Source organism: Saimiri boliviensis, chromosome 2 (assembly GCF_048565385.1).
Source record: "Saimiri boliviensis isolate mSaiBol1 chromosome 2, mSaiBol1.pri, whole genome shotgun sequence".
NCBI lineage: Eukaryota > Metazoa > Chordata > Mammalia > Primates > Cebidae > Saimiri > Saimiri boliviensis.
In genome coordinates this window covers 159,864,054-159,890,490 of record NC_133450.1, presented here as the reverse complement: position 1 = coordinate 159,890,490, position 26,437 = coordinate 159,864,054, and the positions used below count along the sequence as shown (strand labels likewise).

At 41.7% G+C, this 26,437-nt stretch overlaps 1 long non-coding RNA gene and 1 pseudogene across 1 annotated transcript in view; one reads left to right on the top strand and one right to left on the bottom strand.

The window, feature by feature from the left end:
* LOC141583723 (uncharacterized) overlaps positions 1 to 26,437 on the top strand; it is a 257,104-nt gene that overhangs the window by 221,605 nt on the left and 9,062 nt on the right. The window lies entirely within an intron of this gene.
* On the bottom strand, positions 2,136 to 3,139 carry LOC101028611 (DNA repair nuclease/redox regulator APEX1-like; annotated as a pseudogene).

Sequence of the window (26,437 nt, the reverse complement as noted above, 5' to 3'; positions counted from 1 at the left end):
CTGGTAGAATTCGGCTGTAAACCCATCTGGACCTGGACTTTTTTTGGTTGGTAGGCTATTGATTGCTGCCTCTACTTCAGCCCTTGTTATTGGTCTATTCAGGGTTTCGGCTTCCTCCTGGTTTAGTCTTGGTAGAGTACAAGTGTCTAGGAATTTATCGATTTCTTCCTGGTTTACTGGTTTAAGTGAATAGAGCTGTCAGTAGTAATCTCTGATGGTAGTTGGTATTTCTGTGGGATCAGTGGTGATATCCCTTTTATTGTTTTTTATTGCAGCTATTTGATTCTTCTCCCTTTTCTTTTTTATTAATCTGGCTAGCAGTCTGTCTATTTTGTTGATCTTTTCAAAAAACCAGCTCCTGGATTTATTGATTTTTTGAAGGGTTATTTTGTGTGTCTATCTTCTTCAGTTCTGCTCTGATCTTAGTTATTTCTTGTCTTCTGCTAGCTTTTGAGTTTTTTTGACCTTCCTCCTCTAGCTCTTTCAATTTTGATGATAGAGTGTCAATTTTAGATCTTTCCTTGTTTCTCATGTGGGCATTTATTGCTATAAATTTCCCTCTCAACACTGCTTTAAATGTGTCCCAGAGATTCTGATAAGTTTTGTCTTCATTCTGATTGGTTTCAAAGAACATCTTTATTTCTGCCTTCATTTCATTGTTTCAGTCAACATTCAGAAGCAAGTTGTTCAGTTTCCAAGTGGTTGTGTAGTTTTAAGTGTGTTTCTTAATTCTGAATTCTAGTCTGATTGCACTGTGGTCTGATAGACTCTTATGATTTCCATTCTCTTGCATTTTCTGAGGGGTGATTTGCTTCCAATGATGTGGTCAATTTTGGAGTAAGTACAATATGGTGCTGACAAAAATATATATTCTGTGGATTTGGGGTGGAACATTCTGTATATGTCTATTAGGTCCACTTGGTCCAGCTCTACATTCAAGTCTTGGATATCCTTGTTAATTTTCTGTCTCGTTGATCTGTCTAATATTGACAGTGGAGTGTTGAAGTCTCCCACTATTATTGTGTGGGAGTCTAAATCTCATTTTAGGTCATTAAGAACTTGCTTTATGTATCTAGGAGCTCCTGTATTGGGTGTGTATATATTTAGGATAGTTAGCTCTTCTTGTTAGATTGATCCTTTTACCATTATGTAGTGTCCTTCTTTGGCTCTTTTGATCTTTGTTGGTTTGAAGTCCATTTTATCAGAGACTAGGATTGCAACCCCTGCTATTTTTTTTTTTTGTTTGTTCTCCATTTGCTTGGTAAATCTTCTTCCATCCCTTTATTTTGAGTCTATGCATGTCTTTGTATGTGAGATGGGTTTCCTGAATACAGCACACCGATAGGTTTTGACTTTTTATCCAGTTTGCTAGTCTGTCTTTTGATTGGGGCATTTAGGCTGTTTACATTCAATGTTACTATTGTTATGTGTGAATTTGATCCTGCCATTTTATTACTGGCTGGTTTTGTTTCCCATTAGTTTACTCATTTTCTTCATTGCATTTTTGGTCTTTGCCAACCGGTTTGTTTTTGCAGTGACTGGTACTTGCTCCTTTCTGTGCTTCGTGTTTCTTTCAGGAGCTCTTGTAGGGCAGGTCTTGTGGTGACAAAATCTCTCAGTAATTGCTTGTCCGTAAATGATTTTATTTCTCCTTCACTTATGAAGCTTAGTTTGGCTGGATATGAGATTCTTGGTTGAAAGTTCTTTTCTTTAAGGATGTTGAATATTGGCCCCCACTCTCTTCTGGCTTATAGGGTTTCTGCTGAGAGATCTGCTGCGAGTCTGATTGGCTTCCCTCTGTGGGTGACCTGACCTTTCTCTCTTGCTGCCCTTAGCATTTTTTTCCTTCATTTCAACCCTGGTGAATTTGATGATTATGTGCCTTGGGGTTGCTCTTCTTGAGGAATATCTTTGTGGAGTTCTCCGTATTTTTTTTTGAAACTATGGCTTTTTATTTTCATGTGGATAATTCAAACAAAGTCACTAGTGGTCTTTGTTCAATTTTTTTTTTTTTTTTTTAGAAACCCTCAAAAAAATCTTGAGCGTAAAAGAAATCTAAGCCTGTTAGAGGAAGCTGGCTGGAGGATTCCTATTTTTATAGATGAAAAATACAATGTAGATTTCTCTGAAGAGTGTTTAAAGAAAGAATGGTAGTTTAGGGGGCTTATTTCACTGGACCCAAGTGATTTAGGGGTGGTGTCACAGTGCTAGGTATAGGGTGATAGGACAGTGATCACTGCTGAGAGCCTTGGAATGGATCTGGCTGTCACACAATGCAGGTAACAGAGAGTGAGACAACAAAAAATAATTAAGGCGCCAGCCAACATTCTTGGATGGAGCATTCATCATATAAGTCCAAATGGTGTAGGCATAGGCTGTGCTGGGGCAGAGGTGCCTGAAGCTGTCAGCCAGTGGCACAGCCTGCAGTAATTCCCCAAAGCCTTGGTGCTCTTGTGGCATGAAGCCAGCATTCTTTTTGTTTCCCTTGGGGTTGTGAAGGTCAATTTCTTCATGGGCTACATTGAGGTCTCCACACAGCACAAGGGGCTTTCAGGAAGCCAAGCCCTTAAGGAACTTGCGAAAGGCTTCATCCCAGCACTGCCGGTACTCTAGTCATACCAGACCCCGGCCTGAGTTAGGTACATATGCTGCTACCAGCACAAACGAGTCAAATTTAGCCACAATCACCCAGCATTCCTGATCATGCTCCTCCTCACGTATGCCACAAGAAACTTTGAGTGGGCACTGGCGGGAAAGTAGGCCCATGCCACTGTACCCTTCCTTATCCAAGGGAGCTGACCGGTATTGATGAGGGAGTCCAGGCGGCTCTTGAAGTTCAGCTGGTAGTTTGTTCTCTGAACATTTGGTCTCTTGAAGGCACAGTATATCTGGGGCTTCTTCCTTTACCCAATCTATTCCTTTCTTCTTAATCCAGGTTCGAAGCCCATCCACATTCCAAGAGCAGATCTTGAGTATGGCAGGTTTGCCACTGGGTGAGGTTTTCTGATCTGGGGTGTCCTTATACAGGGCTGGGCCCTCGCCTGCTGCCTCTTTGTCATTTTTCTTTGCCGCCGTTTTGCTCCGTCTTGAGCTCTTTCCCGTCTTCTGCCACTGCTCCCTTTTTCCCTCGCTTCGGCATTCCCCTAACGAATGCCCTTCAGAGGCACCTGTACCATGTCGCCCACCGAAGGATTATTTTTACTGCATTGCCTACAGACGCAAAGAAATGAAATCAGTTAAAACTGGGGAGAAGACTCCTCACTAGAGCATCCCCACACCAGGTCCCGCTTTTTAAACCATGTTATTTCTAAATCCTTTCCCAGCCTCAGTGCATCATAGGCCCTTCAGTCGCTCACCCACGTAACAAGATCATTTCATAGTGCCTTGTACCCTACTCGCGAGATCTGTCTCTGCATTTCTTTAATTTGAAACTTGGACTGCCTTGCTAGGCTTCAGAAGTTCTCCTGGATAATCTCCTGGAGCATGTTTTCCAGCCTGGATTCATTCTCCCCGTCATATTCAGGTACACCGATCAAGCGTAGATTAGGTCTTTCCATATAATTCCATATTTCCTGGAGGCTTTGCTCGTTTCTTTTCACTCTTTTTCTCTTGTCTTGCCTTCTGTTTTTATTTCATTGAGTTGGTCTTCAATCTCTGATATCCTTTCTTCTGCTTGATCGACTTGGCTGTTAAAACTTGTGTTTGCCACCGTATATTCTCGCTCATAGGCGGGTGTTGAACAATGAGAACACATGGACACAGGGAGGGGAGCACTACACACTGGGGTCTGTTGGGGGGAAATGGGGGAGGGGCGGGGGGTGGGGAGGTGGGAAGAGACAGCATGGGGAGAAATGACAGATACAGGTGAGGGGACGGAAGGCAGCAAAGCACACTGCCATGTGTGTACCTATGCAACAATCTTGCATGTTCATCACATGTACCCCAAAACCTAAAATGCAATAAAAAAAAAGAAAAAAAAAAAAAAAAAAACTTGTGTTTGCTTCACATAATTCTCGTGCTGTGTTTTTCAACTTCATTAAGTCGTTTATGTTCTTCTCTAAGCTGGCTATTCTAGTTAGCATTTTGTCTAACCTATTTTCAAGGATTTTGGTTTCTTTGCATTGAGTTAGGACGTGTTCCTTCAGCTCAGAAAAGTTTGTTATTATCCACCTTCTGAAGCCTGTTTCTGTCAGTTCGTCGCACTCCTTCTCGGTCATGCTGTGATCCTGTGTTGTTGAGGAGGTGTGATCCCTTGAAGGAGAAGAGGTGTTCTGATCTTTGATGGTTTGATCTTTTTTGCTCTGGTTTATTCCCATCTTTGTGGGTTTACCTGGCTGCAATTGTCAGGGAGCTGCTTGATGAAGTCGCTTGTCTGCCTGTGGAGGCGCTACTGGGTTTCTAGGGACTCCTTCAGGTTACTAGGGAAACTTCCTGTGTCTTTTTTGTTTATACTTGGAGATTAGGCCCACCTCTTCTGCTGACCTGTAGGCACTTCTAGGTTGTCAAGAACACTGTCCGTTTGCTATGTAGGCTTCCTGTGTTTTTTGTTGAAACATGTAGCCCAGTCCCACCCCTCTCATGGTGTGCTGTGCCCTTCCTTCACTGGGCTGGATCATTCAGGGTTCAGCTCAGACTGTGGCACTGGCTGCGCAACCCACTAGAGTTAGAGCTTCAGCCCTCTGGGAATTGTGAGGGAGAGTAGGGACCCACCCAGCAGCACCCAGCCATCTCTGTCTCCCCCTTTCAGCTTCCTCTCTCTCCAGTCATGGGGTAGGGGCCTACCCAGCTGCTCCTGCTTACAGCTCCCTCTCTCTCTGGGTGGGGGGAGGGGGCAGTAGCTGGGTCCGCAGGCTCTCCTGGCTGCCTTTTTGGCTTATGCATCTGTTTAGGTCTATGTGCCAATCTGGGACACCGTCCTGGATTATTATTCAACTCCACGCTTGTAATTCCCGGCACTTGACTGGCAAAGATCTCCTGTTCTGTGTACTGCTGAGGCTTTGGGGGAAGCGCTGCATCTGGACTGGAGTGCCGGAGGGGGAGCCTCTGACTCACTGATCAGATGCACTTTCTGGGTGAAGGAGTACCCCTCCCTGCCTCTCTGCCCTGAGTGAGCTTTGCTCACCGTCAGACCAGACTCATTGAAATGCACCTGGTACCTCGGTTGGAGTTAGGAGATCTCTGGATTTCTGCATCTCTCTTACTGGGTGTTGTGTGCTGGAGTTGTGTCTATTCAGCCATCTTGGATTGGCCCAGACTTAATTCCAGGTGGCAATCTTCCAGTTTAATGTAATCATTGTTGTGTCTACTTGTGGCAGTGTTCCTCCCTCTGGAACTAAGACCTCTAGGCCAGCAGAATATAATGTCGTCAGAACAGGAAACAAAAATTTTGCTAATGACACATTAGGGGTCACTTCCATTTCCACCCTTTGATTCCTGGACCTGTGAATCCTGGCTATGGGAGAAACAATACCATATGTTGGATGTTGATTCAGAGCATACACAGCTTTCTGGAGAACTTTGCCCCAGCAAAGTATTGTCACCTAGTTGGCATTGTAATTGTGACTTCTAAAGGCCATTCTACTGTTCTGTCAATCTAGCTGCTTCAGGTTGATGGGGAACATGGTAATACTGGTGAATTCCATGAGCATGAGCCCACTGCCACACTTAAAGTGAGTGCCTTGGTCAGAGACAATGCTGTGTGGAATACCATGATAGTGGATAAGGCATTCCATGAGTTCACTGTTGGTAGTTTTGGAAGATGAATTGCATGCAAGATAGGAAAACCTATTTCCAGAGTGTTGTTTCAGTGAGGAGAAACCTCTGCCTTTTCCATGATGGAAGAGGTCCAATATAATCAACGTGCCACCAGGTAGCTGGCTGATCACCCCAAGGAATGGTGCCATATCGAGTGCTCAGTGTTGGACTCTACTGCTGGCAAATTGGGCACTTAACAGTGGCCATAGCCAGGGCAGCGTTAGTGAGTGGAAATCTATGTTGCTGAGCCCATGCATAACCACCATCCCTGCCACCATGGCTGCTTTGTTCATGGGCAATGACCGAGGCTGGGGAAAGAGGCAAAGTGGTGTCCACAGAATGTGTCATCCTATCTACTTGATTATTAAAATTCTCCTCTGCTGAGATCACTCATTGGTGAGCACTCACATGGGATACAAATAGCTTCACAGTTTTTGACCACTAAAACAGGTCCATCCACATACCTCTTCCCCAGTTTTCTTTGTGACCAATTTTCCAATCATGCTTCTTCCAAGTTCCTGACCAGCCAGCCCAACCATTGGCTATAGCCCATGAATCAGTATATAATCACACACATGGCCATTTATCCATCCATGTAAAGTGCAAAACCAGGTGCACTGCTTGAAATTTTGCCCACTGGGAAGATTTCCCTTCACTGCTGTCCTTCAGAGATGTCCTAGAAAGGGGCTGTAGTTCTGCAGCTGTCCGCTTTTGGGTAGTGGCTGTATATTGTGCAGAACCATCTGTGTACCAGGCCCTAGTCTTCTCTTCCTCTGTCAACTGATCATAGGCAATTCCCCATGAAGATATTGGTACAGGCTGGGGGACAGAAGGCAGGGTGGCAGGAATGGAGACCATGGGCATTTGAGTCACTTCCTCATATAGCTTACTTGTGCCTTCAGGACCTGCTCCAGCCCAATCACATATATAACACTTCCATATGAATATGGAATCTTTCTGTGCATGACTCACTTTATGGCTAAATGGGTTGAAAAGCACATAGTTCATGATAGGCAGTTCAGGTCCCAGAGGCTCCACTGTTATTCACCTATGGCATTCACAAATAGCATCTCTATCTGCCACTGACACTTCAAGCACCACTGGATCTGCTGGGTCATATGGCTCAAGTGGCAGAGAAGCTTGCACAACAGACTGAAGGTGTTGCAGAGCATTCTCTTAGACCCCACTCAAAACTGGAGACCTTTCAGGTCACTTGATAAATGGGCTGGAGTAGCACATTTAAGGAGGAATGTGTTTCCTCCAAAATCCAATGAGATCCACTAGGCTTTATGCCTCTTTCTTGGTTGTAGGAGGGCCCAAATGCAGCAACTTATCCTTCATTGAATATCTCAACAGATGGAATATCTCAACAGGCCCCACACCACTGGACCACTAGAAATTTTACTGAGATAGAAGGTCCCTGAATTTTAATTGGATTTATTTCTCATCCTCTAGCATGCAAATGTCTCACCAGTAATTCCAGTGTGTTTACTACTTCTTGCTCACTGGATCCTATCAACATCTCATCAGTGTAATGGACCAGTATGTATCTTGCAGAAGTAAAAAGCAATCAAGGTCTCTCCAAGTAAGATTATGACACAAAGGCAGATAGTTGATATACCCCTGAGGTGGGACAGTAAAGGCATATTGCTGGCCTTATCAGCTGAAGGCAAATTAGCCTTATGAACAGGAATGGAGAAAGAGGCATTTGCCACATCAATGGCAGCATACCAGATACCAGCAGATGTGTTAATTTGCTCAAGAAATGAAACCACATCTGGTACAACAACTGCAATTGGAGTCACCACTTGGTTAAGCTTATCGTAATCCACTGTCATTCTCTAAGATCTATCTGTCTTCTGCACAGGCCATATGGAAGAACTGAACAGAGATGTGGTAGGAATCACCACTTGTGCATCTTTCAAGTCCTTGAAAGTGGCACCAATCTCTGCAATCCCTCCAGGGATGTGATACTGTTTTTGATTTACTATTTTCCCAGGTAGAGGCAGATCTAATGGCTTCCATTTGGTCTTTCCCACCTAGTAGCCCTCACTCTACCAGTCAGGGAGTCAATGTGGGGGTTCTGCTAGCTGCTAAGTATTTCTATGCCAATTATGCTTTCCGGCACTGGGGAATTGACTACTGAACCAGGACCCAGGGACCCACTGTAAGTGACACCTGAGCCAAAACTTTATTAATTACCTGAACTGTATAAGCCCCTACTTTAAGTGGATGATCATGATGTTTTGGGTCCATCAGCTTAGACCCAGTGTTCAGTAGTCCCTGAAATATCTGATCATTTCCCTTTCCCCAATGCACAGTTACCCTGGTAAAAGGCCAGAGATCTCCTTGGGGAAGAGTGAGAGAAAGATTTACTGCATAAATTGTCGGTAATGTACTGGGGTCCTTCCTCAAGGTGACATGGCCTCCCCTTCATTCAAGGGGTTCTGGGTCTGTAAACTGGCTCAAGTCTGGAAATTGATTGAGGGGCCATGATACCCTGTTTTTAATAATTCAAATTCAAATTAGTCTTTTGTCCATTTGACCTAGAAGTTTTCCGTTTATATAAATTAAACAGGAATGCAGGAGGCGTCCTTTAAATTTCATTTCTAGGAACACTGTAATTGATTAGCCAATGCCAAATCTCTGCAACACTCAAAGTATTCTGATTTCTGCTTTGCCTCTGCTGTCTGTTATGGTAGCTATGCCCACCTTGCCTTTTATGGTTGGGTGCCGCTACTTGGCCTCTGCCACCTTGGGATCCAATTATTCTCATTGTATTTAAATTTTGTAGTTGAGTGACTGTGGTTCTCACTGTTAGATCTGGCATACAAAGAAGGGTAATTACAGGGTTCTTCAAAGATGTAGGTGCTGCCCTCACAAATCTGTTTCACAAGGCATTGGTCAAGGATATATCTTCTGGACCCTCCTAGCTGGGATGAATATGTCTAAAGTGACTAATTCACTCCACCATCCCAATCTCCCTGGGCCTTTGGATCCCTTCCTCTACATCAAACAAAGGGATATCAGGCATTTTCAGCTCATAGTGGGCCATCTTTTAATCCATATTGCAGCTAACCAAGAAACTAAACTACTAAAACCTTTTTTAACTCTCTGAGCTGCAACATTAAATGCAGAGTCCTTCCTTAGTGGGCCCAAATCAATAAATTCATCCTGATCTAACTCTATGTTCCCTCCACCATTATCCCACACCCTTAATATCTGTTCCCATGCCTGTTCTCCAGATTTCTGTTTATGTAATTTAGAAAACTCAAGCAGTTCTTTTCAAGTGTAGTGCATCTCCTCATGATAACAATCTCAACTTCACCTCCAGGAGCCTGCTGGGACTTTAGTTGTAGGCCTAGAAGTAAAACTGGGCATTGGTAGTGTCTACTGAGGAGAATCAACATTATCTTGCCTGGCAGCTGCCTCAGGGGAGGCCATCACTGTTGCCTCAGGCAGCACAGGGTTTAATTTCCTCAGACACAGGTAGAAAGGCTGATGGAAACATGAGATGGGGAGAGGATGTTGCTCCTACTGGGGATGGGGAAACTGTTTCTTCTGGCAAAAAAGGTTAATCAGGGTTTACAAACTCAGTGTCCCCAGCTTCATCATCGTCCTCCCACACATCCCCATTTCAAGTTGCAGGCTCCCTTTTTTTTCCAATCAGTGTCTTCACTTTAACAGTAGACATCTGGTAAGGCTGTGCATGCCACCTTTCATTGCAAGTCAGCCACTTGCATGATAAGAACTTGTGTCTATTTTTCCACAATTTCAGCTCTTTCTCTACAGGAGATAAGACTCTCACTTAGGGCAATCTTAGCAGATTTGTGGCTATTTCTGAAGCCAGGAGATAGAATCCCTGAGTTCATTTTCTTTAATCACTTTGTCCACTGAACTTAGGAGCAACCAACCAGCTTTATTATGTTCCTTGGTTCTCCACATATGGTCAAAAGTAATATCTTTAGAGTCACTAAACTCTTTGCCTCTCATGAGCAATGAATCAGGAGTGGCAAATGCATTTATTTTGCATAAATTTCTACAGTTCACACCAAGAACTGTAAGTGTTCACTATCATTAGAAGTAGAGTCTTTAGCATTTTGGGGTCTAATTTTATTAACCAGCACCAGAAACCCCAAAACCAATGAAAAAACTCCATTTTTAATATTTTTCTGCTTGCTTATATTCTAGCCATGCTGGCAGCTGATTATATTGTGCCCACTCAGATTAATGGTGGTTCTGCCTTTCCCAGCCCACTGACTCAAATGTTAATCTCCTTTGGCTACACCCTCATAGACACACCCAGGATCAATACTTTATATCCTTCAATCCAATCAAGTTGACACTCAGTATTAATCCATCACTCTGCCCACATGAATGGAAGTCCAATAATTGTTCTATTTGTTCACATTAGTTTCCTTACTCCTCTTTTCTGCTCATGGCCTGCAATCAGGACACAAGCTTTCAGACATAAAATCTCTCTGAAAACGTAAGAGCAATCAAATACCCATATAGTGAGAGTGATCCATCTTTTTGTAGTTTTCTAGTACTTCCGTAATGCTGCTTAGCATACAAAGAAGGCCTCTGTAAGGGCAGCTCTGCTGAGAAAAAAATAAATATAGATTTGGACATAGATATTGGTATAGGTAAGCATTTCTCTGACAAATTTTGGAGAGGAGGAGAAAAGTGCAAGGCAGGTAAAAAGTGTCAGTGCTGAAAACCTTGTAAGCAAGAATGAAAAAGAGTTGTAAATAGCAGAGCCTAAATGAGTAAGTCTTTTTCAGTTTCCCATCCCACAACTGCTTAAGGAAAACTAGTCTTTCCTAATAAGAGAAGAGATACGATTTCTCAATCTATTAGCTTATTTTACACCCTGAATTTATCTGTGTCAGGGACTCTCCATAAACCTGGTCTTATGACTAACTTTACACTGATATAGAAGGACAGTACAGGAAAAGGAAGGCCATGCTGTGATACAAACGATTTCTTATCACAGTTTTTTGGAAAAGATTATTTGTTGCCAATTAATTTCACTTAAACACAATCTTTGCCTCAGAGGACGTCTGAGACAGGACTTCTGAAATAAGCAAAGTTTACCCTCAGCAGTCCTTCCTGCCATTTCTCTGCTCTTTCCCTCTTTTCAGGTGGCCGTGGCTCTGAGACCACCTCCTGGTTGAGAGGTTGCCACACTCAGATATTGCTTCCTGTGCCACACTCCGTCTTCTGCTTCATTTTCTCCCACCTCAACTGTGTCCCAGGCTGTTGACACATACTCATTCAGCGTATAATGTATACAAGTCACAATGGAAATCCCAAGGATATAGGAAAACAAGGGCTCATGATCAAGTTATGAAAACTTACAATGCTCTGTACTCCTTTTTGCCATTGTTCTGACAGGTGAATAAACAATATGATCTGCTAATCTATGTTACAATATGAATGACACCATACTGTACATGCTGAGGAATATCTCTGAAACCACCTTTTCAAAATTATGTCAGTAAGAGAAATCTGACATAGTTGACATCATCTTGCTTCTAACCTCCAAGCTGTCCTTGGTCCACTCCTTGACACAGACTAAGCTAACTCCGGGAGGAGTTTAATTTAGAGTTCAAACTTAAAGCAAGAATAATAACCCTTCCCAAACTAAACACCCTTTGTAAAACTAATGGAAGGCCAAGGTTAGGATTATGAGAGTGATGCAAGATTTTCTTCTTGGTCACTTTGCAAGCCAGGAACCTTTAGCTGGTGATGCTGCGCCTGGGCCTTACTGAACCACACTACCTGCTACTGGAGATGGCCTCTACCTGCTGCAAGAGGTGGCCTGCCCACTCAGCCTGCCTAGGCCAAGTCTGGGTTATACACCAGTTCCCAAGTTCTTGTCCCACACCCAAGAAGAATGATGATGCACTGACCATCAAAGCATGAGCAAGACAGGGAGTTTTATTAAGGGATGAAACAGCTTTCAGCAGAGAGAGTATGTGAGGGTGGTTCCCCTATCTGAAGGCAGGAAAGCCACCTCAATATGGCTGAGTCTGGGGGCTTTTCATGGGCTCAGAATGGGGAAGGGTCAGGCCTAGGTAGTATTGGAAAAGGCAACATTTGATTGGTTAAAAGGCATTTTTCAGAAAAAAACAATCAGGAAAGGGCTGGCAAACAGGAACAGAAAGTTCTTCCTATTTGTTGTGGGTTTCATCCAGGACCAACAGTCTGGTTTTGCCTTCAGGCTGTTTTTGGCTTGGAGGTGGCATTTCACTGGGGATCCACCCCTATCTGCCTAAGCATTTGGATGCCTCCTGTCACCATCAAGAGGGTCCTGAATTCTGCTAAGATGTATCCATAGCTGAACAATTACCAGCCATTGTTCCAGAGGTCATGAGATTTGCAATTTCCCTGTTTACTCCTGGGATAACATCACTATTGTAGAAGCTAAGATGGGCCTTTTGAGATTTTGTTTCACACTTTTGCATTTCTGATGACTGGCTGACTGGCTGCCTTCCAGTGGGGACTGCAGGACTAGTTGAAACATGGATCATGGGTCTGGGTGAGAACACACAATGCATTATTCAACCAGTCTGTGGCTCCCACACAGAGGCTGACTCAGTGCAGTAGGACACTTTTCCACACCCCAATGACTGCATCCCCAACTAATCAACATTAGTTGATTGCCCCATTCTCTACCTCCTACCCACCAAGCAATCCTTGAAAAACCAGAGTCACCAAGGCTTTGAGGTGACAGATTTGAGTAACAACTCCATCTTCCATGTGGCTGGCTTTGCATTAAAAAAATTCTCTACTGCAATACCATGGTCTCAGTGAGCTGGTTTTATCTGTGATGGAGGCAGGAAGAACTCATTAGGTGATTACATATGGGTTTTAACAGAATCCCCAGAGACAAAAATTCATCCCAAAAGGATGATTTCCCTAATGGTGGAAATTTTGGTAGGCAACAGGCAGTGAGGGGGATGTGCTGGGACCAGAGGTGTACTTCAAACTACACTCTGAAGATAATTATTTACATCAAGTCAGACTGCCAAGTTGTTTCCACAAAACATGGAAATTTCCTGATAAAAATGCATTGACTAGATCGTTAGAAAAACAGGTAAACAGAGGAAAAATAGATAATTGATAAATGGACAGATGACCTGAAAGTTTACTGATGATTACTTACATGGTAGCTTATTACCTATTTAATAAGAAAAAAAATGTTAACAGGCATTGAAGAACAAGCAAGACAAATAGAAAACTCTAAAGGCATCATAGATATGGATATTGAAGAAAGCAGCTATTATCATGAGGGCTGGGAGAACAAACAAAAAAAGAGAAGATCCAAATAAGCACAATCATAAATGACAAAGATGACATTACAACTTATCTCACAGAGATACAAAAGATCTTTAAAGACTTGCGAACATCCCTATGCACACAAATTAGAAACTCCGAAGAAATGGATACATTCCTGGTAACACACAACCTCCCACAATTGAGCCAGGAAGAAAGTGAAACCTGAAGAGACCAATAACAAATTATTGAATTAGTAATTTAAAAAAATCCTACCAACTAAAACAAGCCCTGGATTAGATGGGTTCACAGCTGAATTCTATCAGACATACAAAGGAGAATTAGTACCAATCCTACTGAAACTATTCCAAAAAATCAAGGAGAAGGGGCTCCTCCTTTACTCATTTTACAAAGCCAGCATGATCCTGATACTAAAATCTGACAGAGACACAGTGGAAAAAAACTTAAGGCCAATATCCGTGATGAATATAGACATAAAAGTCCTCAACAAAATACTAGCAAACAGAATCCAACATCACATCAAAAAGTTAATTCACCATGATCAACTAAGCTTTCTTTCTGCAATGAAAGGTTGGTTCAGCAGACACAAATAAATTAATGCGACTCACTACATAAACAGAATAAAAAATAAAAACCGTATGATCATCTGAATAGATGGAAAAAAAACTTTTGATGAAATCTGTATTAGTCTGTTTTCACATTGCTGCTAAAAACTTATCCGAGGCTGGGTAATTTATAAAGAAAAAGAAGTTTGGCCAGGCACGATGGCTCACACCTGTAATTCCAGTACTTTGGGAGGCCGAGTCAGGCAGATCATGAGGTCAAGAGTTCAAGACCAGCCTGACCAATATGGAGGAACCCTGTCTCTACTAAAAATACAAAAATTAGCCAGGCATGGTGGTACACGCCTGTAGTCCCAGCTACTCAGGAGGCTGAGGCAGGAGAATCACTTGAACCTGGGAGTTGGAGGTTGCTCTGAGCCAAGATCACACCACTGCACTCCAGCCTGGGTGACAGAGTGATACTTTATCTCAAAAAAAAAAAGAAGAAAGAAAAGAAAAAGAGGTTTAATGGACTCACAGTTCCACATGGCTGGGAAGGCCTCACAATTATTGCAGAAGGTGAAAGGCATGCCTTACATGGCGGCAGACAAGAAAGAATGACAGTCAAGTGAAAGGGGTTTCCCCTTATAAAAATCATCAGATCTCATGAGACTTATTCACTAACATGAGAACAGTATAGGGGAAACTGCCCCCATGATTATCTCCCACTGGATCCCTCCCACAACATGAGGAAATTATGGAAACTACAATTCAAAATGAGATTTGGGTAGGAACACTGACAAACCATATCAAAATCTAACATCTTTTCATAATAAAAACCCTCAATAGGCATTAAAGGAACATACCTCAAAATAATAAGAGCCATCTATGACAAACCCACATTATACTAAACAGGCAATAGCTGGAACCATTCCACTTGTGAACTGGTACAAGACAAAGATGACCACTCTGATTCAATGTAGTGCTGGGAGTCCTAGTCAGAGCAATTAGCCAAGAGAAAGAAATAAAAGGCATCCAAATTGGAAAAGAAGAAGTGAAACTATCTCTGTTTGCTGATGGTCTGATTCTATACTTAAAAATCCAAAAGATTCTGCCAAAAGGATCTTAGAACTAATAAATGACTTCAGTACAGTTTTAGGATATAAAATCAATGTACAAAAATCAGTAGTATTTCTGTAAACCAATAACATTCTAGCTAAGAGCCAAATCAAGAACACAATCCCATTTACCATAACCACACAAAAAGAATGAAATACCTAGGTTTGCATCTAACCCAGGAGGTGAAAGAGCTCTGCAAGGAGAAATACAAAACACTGCTAAAAGAAATCAGATAAAGCACAAATAAATAGAAAAATATTCCATGCTCATGGGTTAGAAGAATCAATATAATTACAATGGCCAAACTACCCAAAGCAATTTACAGACTCAATGTTATTCCTATCAGAATAGAAAAAACTATTCTAAAATGTGTATTGAACCAAAAAAGAAGTTGAATAGCCAAAGCAATCCTAAGTAAAAGGAACAAAGTTGGAGAATCATATTATCCAACTTCAAACTATACTATAAGGCTACAGTAGCCAAAGCAGGTACTGACAGAATAGACACTTAGACCAATGAAACAGGACAGAGAACCCAGAAATGAAGTTGCACACCTACAACCATATAATCTTCAACAGAGTTGACAAAAATAAGCAATGGGGAAAGAATTCCCTATTCAATAAATGGTTCTAAGATAATTGGCTAGCCATATGCAGAAGAATAAACTGGATCCTTACCTTTTACCATGTATAAAAATTAACTCAAGATTTAAATGTAAGACCTCAAACTACTACCTAGAAGAAAACCTGGGAAATACCTTCTCTACGTCAGCTTTGGCAAAGAATTTATGGCTAAGTCTCCAAAAGCAGTTGCAACAAAACCAAAAATTGGTAAGTGGGACCTAATTAAACTAAAGAGTTTCTGCACAGCAAGAGAAATTATCTCAGACACTTTTCAAAAAAAAGACATACAGGTGGCCAAACAGACATATGAAAACAAAACTAATCATTGGAGAAATGCAAATCAAAATGATACATCATCTTCCACTAGTCTGTATAGCTGTTACATTATTAAAAAGTCAAAAACAAACAAACAGTTGCTGATGAGGATGAAGAGAAAAGCGAGTGTTTTTTGTTTGAACTTACTCATTACAAAGAGGATGGCACCACAACATTCATGATTGATCTGCTCCCATGATCCAAACACCTCCCACTAGACCCCACCGCCAGCATTGGGCATCAACTTTTAATACAAGATTTGGAGGGGGCAAACAAATGAAACTATAACATTTCGTATATTTTATAAATTTGCCTAGAAAGATAATATAATACATGCCATTCAGTTATTTGTATTTTTATCAAATAAAAGCTTTCTATTCAGCACATGCAAATCTGCCTCATTCTTTCTAAAGGCTACTCAGTATTACATTGCATGGGTGTTTCATAATTTACTTAAACAGACACCTGTGGATGGATGCAGAGTAGTGAATGTATTTGGGAAGATCCTGGAATAGGTGAGAAAGACCTGTGAATTAACTACATGAGAGAGATGGATCAGATGAAAGTAATTCAGTGAGTTAGAGAGAAGAGCTCAGATTCAAAAAGCATTAAAGAAGTAAAATTAAGAGAACTTGGTGATTTCTTATAAATGAAGAATGAGGGAGGAGGGAAAAAGTACTCATGGTTTTTGGCTTGAAAAAATAGTGATGCCAGTCCCTAAAGAGAGAAATAAAATCACTCACACAGTAAGGGAAAGCTGATGAGCTTTGTTTTAGACATGTTGAGATTCAAGTGTCTATAAGTCCTCCCAGTGGAGACGTGGGGTAAACAGTTGGCTATATGTGTCTAAGGTCAGGAGATGGAGACAGTGAAGCAGAGGTCATCAGCATATATATAGTGATGGAAGCCAGAGGAGTCAATGTAGCTACCACTAATTTTCTGATTCTCACCTCCCTACTCAAAGGGAATGGTAAGCCTCCTCCATCTTTCTGACTCTCAGGCCTATGCACACACACAGGTGGAATGTTTCTACAGCCAGCCCCATGACACACGGTTGTATGACATGACAATTCTCACACATGCATTATTCATGAACAGAGAGAGTGACATAAGATTTGTGTTACATGATGGAAGAGTGAAAGTTCTAGTCATCTATGTGACTAAGAATGAAGGCTTAATCTAGGCAGGGAAATGGGCACAGATATGAGGTAATAGATTTGTGAAATATTTGTGCTAATAACTGTTAAAAGTTGTAAGGCACATAGGCCCACTGAGATCATCTTAAGTGATATACTATCAAGATGAATGAGAAAATAAAAATATGAAACTATGTACATATTTTCAGCAAGTTTCAAAATATGGATCATCATCACGATATGGTACAGCTCATACCACCTGATACTGTTTCAACTTATTCATGATTTTCTGTTTATTCATGACTTTGCTGCCTCATGGCTTTGACTTTTACAGTTTTTTTCTGCCTTGCTGTCTGTTTCTGTGTTTCTCTACTGTTTGTGTATTTCTCTATATGTCTCACATTCAAATTCCCTGAGAGAATGTAATTGATTGAATAAATCATTAGTGAATGTGGGGTAGCCTTGAGAAGAAGAAAGCTTTTATGCCTCCTCATGGGTTGCCTTTAAGTCACATTTTATTTTTTCTTCAGTGGCGCATTTATGTATTATTAGTACAAATATGTAATCCCTTGACATTCAGAAGAAAAGCTTTATATTTATGTCATATATTTAATTTATATTTTTGTATTTAGATTGTTGCCAGGTAAGGCTGGTAGTGTCTAACTCCTAAAAAGCCTCACAGGCTATGAAGAATTTCCCATAGTCTCTTTTTCAATATTGGAGTCTAAGAAAACTAGTTGGAAAAATGCCAAAACTGGGTTTATCTCTTAAGAAAGACTCTAACAGGTTCATAGAGTGACGTATGCACCAGAATGTCAATTTATCAATTAATGATGAGAACTTTTAAATTATAGAGAACTAAATTATTAAGTCCATGTGACTTATACATTCTCTCTCAATGGGAAGACTCATGTCTTTATTCCCCACAAGAAGAAAGGGAAAGGGAAAGGATGCCATGTATGTGTCAGCTGAGACTAGAACTTTTTTGGAAAGTTTCACCCAAAAACTTCTTATATTACAGCAACCAAAATCATATTACAGGGCCATATTTATCTGCAGGGTGGACTGAGAAATACAGGTTTTGGCTGGACACACTGCCACCCACAAATAAATTGTGATTTCCCTTAGGAAAAAAAAATAATATTAAGTATACAGCCATCAGTCTCTTCACAAAAATAAACCCAAAAAGTAGAAGATACGGGATGTAGGAAATGTAGGATCCATTACAGAAGAAAAGTAGGGATTTTTTAGGTTGACAGTGAAGAATGAGGGTTATGCAGAAAGTCTAGAGAGAAATAGATACAGAACAGTCTTAGTCTTAGTACAGAGGAGGGGATAAAGTGGGACTGATTCAATTGAGTGAAGAAGCAGCGAAGGTGGTAAAGAAGATTGGAAGATAACAAAGGCTTCAAGCTTGGGCAACTATGTGTGTAATGGGAAGCTTGGAAGAGGAAGTCTTGAAGATGAGTAATGTTTCTGAGAAGAAAAAAATAGAAATAATAGATAGCTTTGTGTTAGTTGAGGAGTCATGTTATGTGGGTGGAATCAAGAGGAAATGCAGCATTTTTGGGAAAAGGATAGGTTGAGAATAATTTAATCCTAACTAGGACTGCTGACAAACCATTCTCCTGATTGGTGAGTGTATATTGCTGAGGGTAGATTATATTCTAGGAGAATGGCCCTTAGGATGAAATTAACAGAATGTGGCTGTAGAAAGTTAGTCAAATAACAGAAAATTTGAGCCACTGTTCTTCTACTTGGAAACTCCTAGCAGCCATCATTGACGTTCACATGATTGGGTAACTACTATATGAACTACACTAGATTACATAACTCCTCTGAGGTGGAAAGGAAATGATGAAGCCTTGAGTGAGCTGGCAGGAAGCTTTACCATTGGATGCAGGACAAAAGGGGAAGGATTTTAGGACTAAGATAAATTGAGAAAGTGTTTATTCAAGACAGTTTGAAGGCAATACATGCAAAGCAGGAAATTATAATTGCTAAGAAAAACAAAGCTGCAAATAAATCATATCTAGCATACAGGTCAACATGGAGTCAAATCAATAGCCAGAAGAATCAGAAAACAATAGGAGTTAAAAAAATACATTGAGGAAGCCGGGTATGGTGGCTCATGACTGGAATCCCAGCACTTTGGGAGGCTGAGGTGGGGGGATGGCTTGAGACCAGTCTGGGTAATAGAGTAATACCCCCTCCAAAAGAAAAGATGGAAGAGAGTAGTTCAGGACTATGTCTTTGAATTTGGATGAAGTGAACACTCTCCTTTTATGCAATGCCAGTGTGATGGTTGAGGTGTTTGGTGGCCTGATGGAATTATTCAGGCTGATCAAAAGTAAGAAGAAAGGTGAAAGAATGGAGATAAGAAAGTAATTGAGTATGTAAAGAGGTCGTGCCTGAGGAGCCTGTTAGCTGAAAGGGAAGCAAGGAGGACCTGAAGTGGGGAAGTAGAGAGGAAAGGAAAGTATAACCAGGAAGTCAATTAGATGAGAGCAGCATGGTAGGCTGGAAAAAAATAACGAATTTTCTTATTCCAGTCTGCTTCATTCTGAAATTTCTTATAGTAACATTCTGAACTCTGAAACACAGGAACAGGGACAGAGGAAGAGAACAGCACTACAATCCAGGATTGGACCTCAGAAAAAAATGAGTGAATCCCTATACTGACAGAACTAAATTCCAGGTTTTCCTACAGCTTTCTAGGGGCTGCACCACTTTGTACTGAAACAGGAAGCAGCAAGCCAAACCTGTCAGCTATAATACTCACCTACAAAATGACAAGGTTTATAAGTAACCATGGCTGCTCCTTGTATGATGACAGAAGCCCCATTTGGGGAATGCCACCAGGTGGTACATCTCTTAAGTGTCAGTGTGGGGTGGCCAGGTATCCCACATAACTCACGCCCAAATCTGAGTTCTTGAGTACATGGCATTTCTCTACTAACCCAGGGTTCTGGCACCTAATAGGAGTGGGAACAAAGTTCTCAGATTCAAACTAGGACTTGCATTTTGCCATAATTTCTGCTAGGCCTATTTGTGAAAGTAAGACCCTATTGTCACAGTTCCTAAATTTTTTATTTATTTATTTATTTTTTGACGGAGTTTCACTCTTGTTACCCAGGCTGGAGTGCAATGGCGTGATCTCAGCTCACCGCAACCTCCGCCTCCTGGGTTTAGGCAATTCTCCTGCCTCAGCCTCCTGAGTAGCTGGGATTACAGGCACGCACCACCATGCCCAGCTAACTTTTTGTATTTTTAGTAGAGATGGGGTTTCCTCATGTTGAGCAGAATGGTCTCGATCTCTTGACCTCGTGATCCACCCGCCTCGGCCTCCCAAAGTGCTGGGATTACAGGCTTGAGCCACCGCGCCCGGCTCCTAAATTTATTTTTTAACAAATATCTTTAAGTGATTGTTAAAAGATATTTTTAGAGGCAGAATAATGAGTGTCAAAATTTTACTTAACTTTTTTTTTTTTTTTTTGAGACAGGTCTGATTCTGTTGCTAAGGCTGGAACACAGTGGCGTAATCATGGCTCACTGCAGCCTTGACCTCCTGTGCTCAGGCAATCCTCCTACCTCAGCCTTCCAAGTAGCTAGGACTATAGGTAGGTGCTGCTGCACCCAGCCAATTTTTTTTTTTTTTTGTAGGGGTGGGGTCTTGGTATGTTGCCCAGGCTGGTCTTAAACTCCTAGCCTCAGGTGATCCTGGCCTCCCAAAGTGCTGGGATTAGAGGCATGAGCCACTGTGCCCAGCCTTATTTTACTCTTAACCAAGGGACCAGTAAGTTGTGACAGCCAGTTCAAAGGAGAATTCAAAGATACACACACACACACACACACACACACACACACACACACGAGATAATTAAGAATACTGGAATGAATTAACAAATGAAGTAAAACTGGCTTATTCCACAGAGGATCGGGGGAGGGAAAACAGTTGCCAGTCCACTAGACAGAACTCATTTGCGCATCAGAAACAAGAATAATTTGCATCGCTAGTTATTGTCTAAATTTACAGTTATAAAATGGCTCAAAGATAATGAAAGGCACAAACCTCATAGAATCAGGTAACCTGGAGGTTGTGTGCTAAACAAGGCCATAGTTTCCACTGAAGACACTCAGACATTGCAGTCTTTCCCAGATTTTCCCTACATGACCCACCTTTATGTGATATCCTACTTTTCCTGCCACATATTTTTAAAGGTATGTCTTTGTTCTCATTGCCCAGATTACATATTTCTGAAATCTGATGCTTTCTGGAAACAAGCTATCCTGGTTAGTCAGATTCCCTATAGGATTGCAGTTCTGTTCATTTTTGTTTACAAATTCTTCTCGTGTTACCTCCAACTCCATTTTTTTTCTGGTTATGAAATAGGAAAGGTTCCCTTGTCCCCCTCACAGGGCATGCAGTGGGGCTGTGACTCACTTCTTCAGTGCCCCACTGCTCGAACCTCTAGGGGAGCACACAGATGGGCAGGCTGTGGGGCTCCAACCCTATGGCAGTGTCTAGGGGTGAGTGTTTACAGCTGAAGCCCCAGTGAGCATGTGTTACACGGTGCTCACTTACTTTGCCATCTATAGGCGGCTTGTGTTAACCAGCTCAATTAGACCCCTTTCCTTATCACAAGGACAGAGGTTTTTCTGTATCCCAGGGTTTTTTGCCCTGGTGTACCGGAAGAATTGGATCACACCTAGGCTTGGAGAATGAGTGCAAGGTTTTGTTGAGTGGAAGTAGCTCTCAGAACATGGGGGAGTCAGAAGGGAGATAGTTTTTCCCTGGAGTCCTGCTACTGGACTCTTCTCCAGCCTCTCTAGTGAAACTTTGTGTCTTCCGCTGGTTGATGGCGTGCTGGTGCCTGTCAGCATGCTCTTCTGCCAGTGTGCTCTCCACGACCAGCTCCTTGTGTCTTCTTCCACCGATGTATTCTTCACAATGTCCAGCTTCTTGGGTGTGTGCCTGCTAGGGTCTCGGGTTTCTGTAGACACAGGATGGGGGAGTGGCAGCCCAGGGTGGCCTTGGGAAATTCAACATTTGGGCTCCAAGGCAGGAGTGCCTGTCCTCAGCTAGGTCCATGAAGGTGGACCTAGCTGAGGGACCATGCCCTTCTCTACTCAGCACTTCCCTTGCCCACTTCTGTATTATTTAAGGGGTCGATGCTCTTTCCTTCCCAGCACTCCTGTATCAGTTGTAATATGTCAGGTAGCAATATTACATGGGCGTGTAGCAAAATATATGTTTTCTGGAAGCTAGCACTGTCAAGGAGGAAATTATAGGCAGAAAGACAGTTGTGGTAGTAGAATAAAACCACTAGAAACAACTAACCACGTGGTCTAGGAGGAGAGGAGGGGGCAAAGGTCTGGGTGGAGTGAATGGGTATTAGAGACAGTATATTAAGATAAGAGTTAGCACTTAGGAGTAAATAGGGAGGTCTGGTTGAGAGAGGAATACTGCACAAGCATTGTGACAGGGACAGTACAGCCCACCATGTAAAGGTCAAGGACACAGAATGCTGTGTAGAAGTTGCAGAGAGATGGCCTTAGTTACAGAATTATGTAATATTTCTCCTGTCCACAGGCCAAATGAAACATAGAAGGTATACACTTTGGAACCCTAAGCTTCTAGGTAAACAAATATTTTTTCATACAAAGCTTTAGGAATTCAGAATAAATAAGGCTGAAATATCATATTATATCAAATTATAATGTTTCCTGACATGCGTTCAACTTTCAGTTATAGTATCTGCTTTGGAATGGATTTCCTCTTTTTTCTTTCTTTGCTATTTCAGATTGTGAATGTTTGAGCAGCAATCAAACCTAGAAAGCAACCCTCAGGAACATTATAGGCAGAACAAAGGCCTGAGGACCACCTTAATCCTAATCCCAGCATATGGAGGAATCACCTTAAAGGTTCTTGAAATTCCAGCCATGTGTGGTGGCTCACACCTGTAATTCCAGCACTTTGGGAGGCCAAGGTGGGCGAATCACCTGAGGTCAGGAGTTCAAGACTACCTCACCAATATGGCAAAACCCTGTCTCCACTACAAATACAAAAACTAGCTGGACGTGGTGGTGTGCACCTGTAATTCCAGCTACTCAGGAGGCTGAGGCAGGAGAATCGCTCAAACCTGGGAGGCAAAGATTGCAGTGAGCCAAAATTGTGCCATTGCACTCCAGCCTGGGTGACAAAAGCAACAATCTGTCTCAAAAACAAACAAACAACAAAAACAACAACAATAACAAAAAGAACTAGAGCTTTTCTTCAAATTGTTAAATTAATATAAGTGTAGTGTAGAAAACTGGAAAATGCAGAAAAACAGGAAGAAAAAACTCACCCAAGGTCCTACCAGTGACAAGGTGTATTAATCTGATTATATTTATTTCCTATCCTATTTCTTTAAATAAGATTAAAAAATGGTTCTGACCCTACAGTATCTATTTTACATCCTGCTTTTTTCAATAACATATTATATTTAAATTTACTATAACTGGGTATTTACATGAATGAAAATTAATCTTTTTTTTTTTTTTTTTTTGAGACGGAGTTTCGCTCTCGTTACCCAGGCTGGAGTGCAATGGCGCGATCTCGGCTCACCGCAACCTCCGCCTCCTGAGTTCAGGCAATTCTCCTGCCTCAGCCTCCTGAGTAGCTGGCATTACAGGCACGCGCCACCATGCCCAGCTAATTTTTCGTATTTTTAGTAGAGACGGGGTTTCACCATGTTGACCAGGATGGTCTTGATCTCTTGACCTCGTGATCCACCCGCCTCGGCCTCCCAAAGTGCTGGGATTACAGGCTTGAGCCACCGCGCCCGGCCTGAAAATTAATCTTGACTCACAACTCACACCATTCACAAAAATTAATTCAAGTTAGCTCATGGCTCTAATACAAAAGCTAAGACTATGAAGCTAACCTACAAAAGCTAAACACTAAAGCTAAAACTATAAAAAAGAAAAGATTGGAGAATATCTTTGCAATCTAGGCAAAGCCTTCTTAGAACAAAAAATGCACTAACCAGAAAATTAAAAAATGATAGATTAGATTCATCAAAATTACTTTTGTTTTTTGCTCATCAAAAGATGCTATTAAGAAACTGAAAAAAATGCTGCAGATTTGGATAAAATATCCACCATTTATATATCTGACAAAGGACTTGTATACAGAATGTATAAAGAATCCCTATAAAATTCAATACTAAAAGGACAAACAATCCAGTTTCTTTGCCAAAATTTACATGAAATACATGGTCAAGTGGTTGCAGGTATCTCTCAGAAGAGAGTTGGAAGGATTAGTATGAAGTAGAAGCATCCTTGACAAAGAGGATTAGCTACAATCAGGGGAGGAAACAGCAATGAGGGAGAATCTCAAGACATAGTAAGCAACTAAAAAATTCAATACAATATAACTAAGAGTTGGATATACTTTATGTTGGCTAAGCAGTATCACTCAGCTTTTGCTGCGTAACAAACAACCACAGAATCTCAGTGGCATACAATGTCTATCTATTTCTCACACATCTGAAGTTGGATGAAACAACTCTACTTCAGGACTTGGTAGCTGGGGTAGTCCTACTTCTTTGGATACGTTCTTCTGGGATCAGCTAAGGTGGCTTCATTCTAGGGCCCAGGCTGAAGACAGAGCAGCTTTCCTGGAGACGTTCTGCTCATGGTGATGTAAGAAGCACAAGAGAGCAAGCTTCACCACACAAACGTATTTCAAGTTTTTCTTTGACACAGACAGTTATGTTGGTTGAACTTGAAGTCTGTGTGAGAACTGCCCACCTTTAGAGTGGTGGTTCCCAGCTAGAGGAGATGCTGTCCTCAAGGAGAGGATATTGGCAATGTCCAAAGGCATTTTTGGTTGTCACAATTGTAAGTGGTGTGTAATGAGACTGACATCTACTAGGCAGAAGACACGAATGCAGTTAAACATTCTATAATGTCCAGAACAGCTCCCAACAGCAAAAAATTACCCAGCCCCAATGTCAATAGTGCTGAGATTAAGAAATCCTGCTTTAGAGGGAGAAACTGTGAAAAGTTAGATGGCAAATGGCATGGATACAGGAAAAGATGAAGAATTTGGGCCTTTAATTCAGTCTACTACAAATCCTAAATATGGATTCTGCTATTGGAATTCTTCATTGAAAATCTTGTAAATAATTATCACATGAAGATGATGATAGGCTGAGTGCAGTGGCTCACACCTGTAATCTCAGCACTTTGAGAGGCTGAGGTAGGCAGATCACAAGGTCAGGAGTTTGAGATCAGCCTTACCAACACAGTGAAACCTCGTCTCTACTAAAAATACAAAAATTAGCCAGGCATAGTGGTGTGTGCCTATAATCCCAGTTACTCAGGGGGCTGAGGCAGGAGATTGCTTGAACTCGGGATGCAGAGGTTACATGAGCCAAGGTTGTGCCACTGCACTCCAGCCTGGGCAACAGGGTGAGACTCTGTCTGAAAAAAAAAAAAAAAAAAAGATGATGATGATATGGAACTTTTAACCTAATCTTAGCAGAAGTAAAACTAAAAATATATTAACCTGGCCCTCTCAAATCCCATCAAAATTTTTATTTTCTGATATTTTTCTCTATGCCTGAGCTCCCATGTGTTATATGTGAAGAGGAAGAGTGTAGGTCCTGGGCACATCCAAGTGCTACACAGTTCTTTGTGCTTGTATAATCGCAGCAGCAAAAGCATGTATCATTGGGGAATGTTCACATTATCACTTCTAAAGCAGTTCCAAAAAAAGAAAACTTCAGAAAATATTCTCAATAAGTCAATTCCCATAACATTGCCCAATCTCAAAACCAATCTCTGTTAAGTAGTAAAAGAGCAGACAGTCATGAATCTCCCTGTGGACTGAGTGTCAGGCTAGAAGTGGTTGTTGCTTACTATTGTGAAGGTTAAAAAACAGTTCAGGGCTGGGCATGGTTGCTCACACCTGTAATCCTAGTACTTTGAGAAGCCAGGGTAGGTGGATCACTTGAGCTTAGGAGTTCAAGACCAGCCTGGGCAGCATGGTGAAATCCTGTCGCTACAAAATATATGAAGTTTAGCTGGGTGTGGTGCCATGGGCCTATAATCCCAGCTACTCAGCTGGCTGAGGCAGGAGAATTGCTTCAGGAGGTGGAGGTTGCAGTGAGCCGAGATTGTGCCACTGCACTCCAGCCTGGGCAACACAGCAAGATTCTGTCTCAAAAAACAAAAACAAACAAACAAAAAAACCAGTTTTGGGAAATATCAGTGTAGAGAAAGGGCAGTCAAGTCCTTGATATGTGGTTTTGACCACAAATGTATTTCTAGTGGCTAAGATTTTATATGACCCTGGAAAACATAACAAGACCCACCTCCTAACTCTACAAAAATAAAAATTAAAAAATTGGCAGACACCTGTAGTCCTAGCTCTTGGGAGGCTGAGGTGGGAGGATCACTTGAGCCCAGGAGGTTGAGGCTGCATTAAGCTGTGATCACACCACTGCACCCCAACCTGGGTGACAGAGCAAGAACTTGTCTCCAAAAAAAAAAAAAAAAAAAAAAAAGGCCAGGCATGGTGGCTTATGCCTGTAATCCCTGCACTTTGGGAGCCCAAGGTGGGCAGATCACGAGGCCAGGAGATTGAGACCATCCT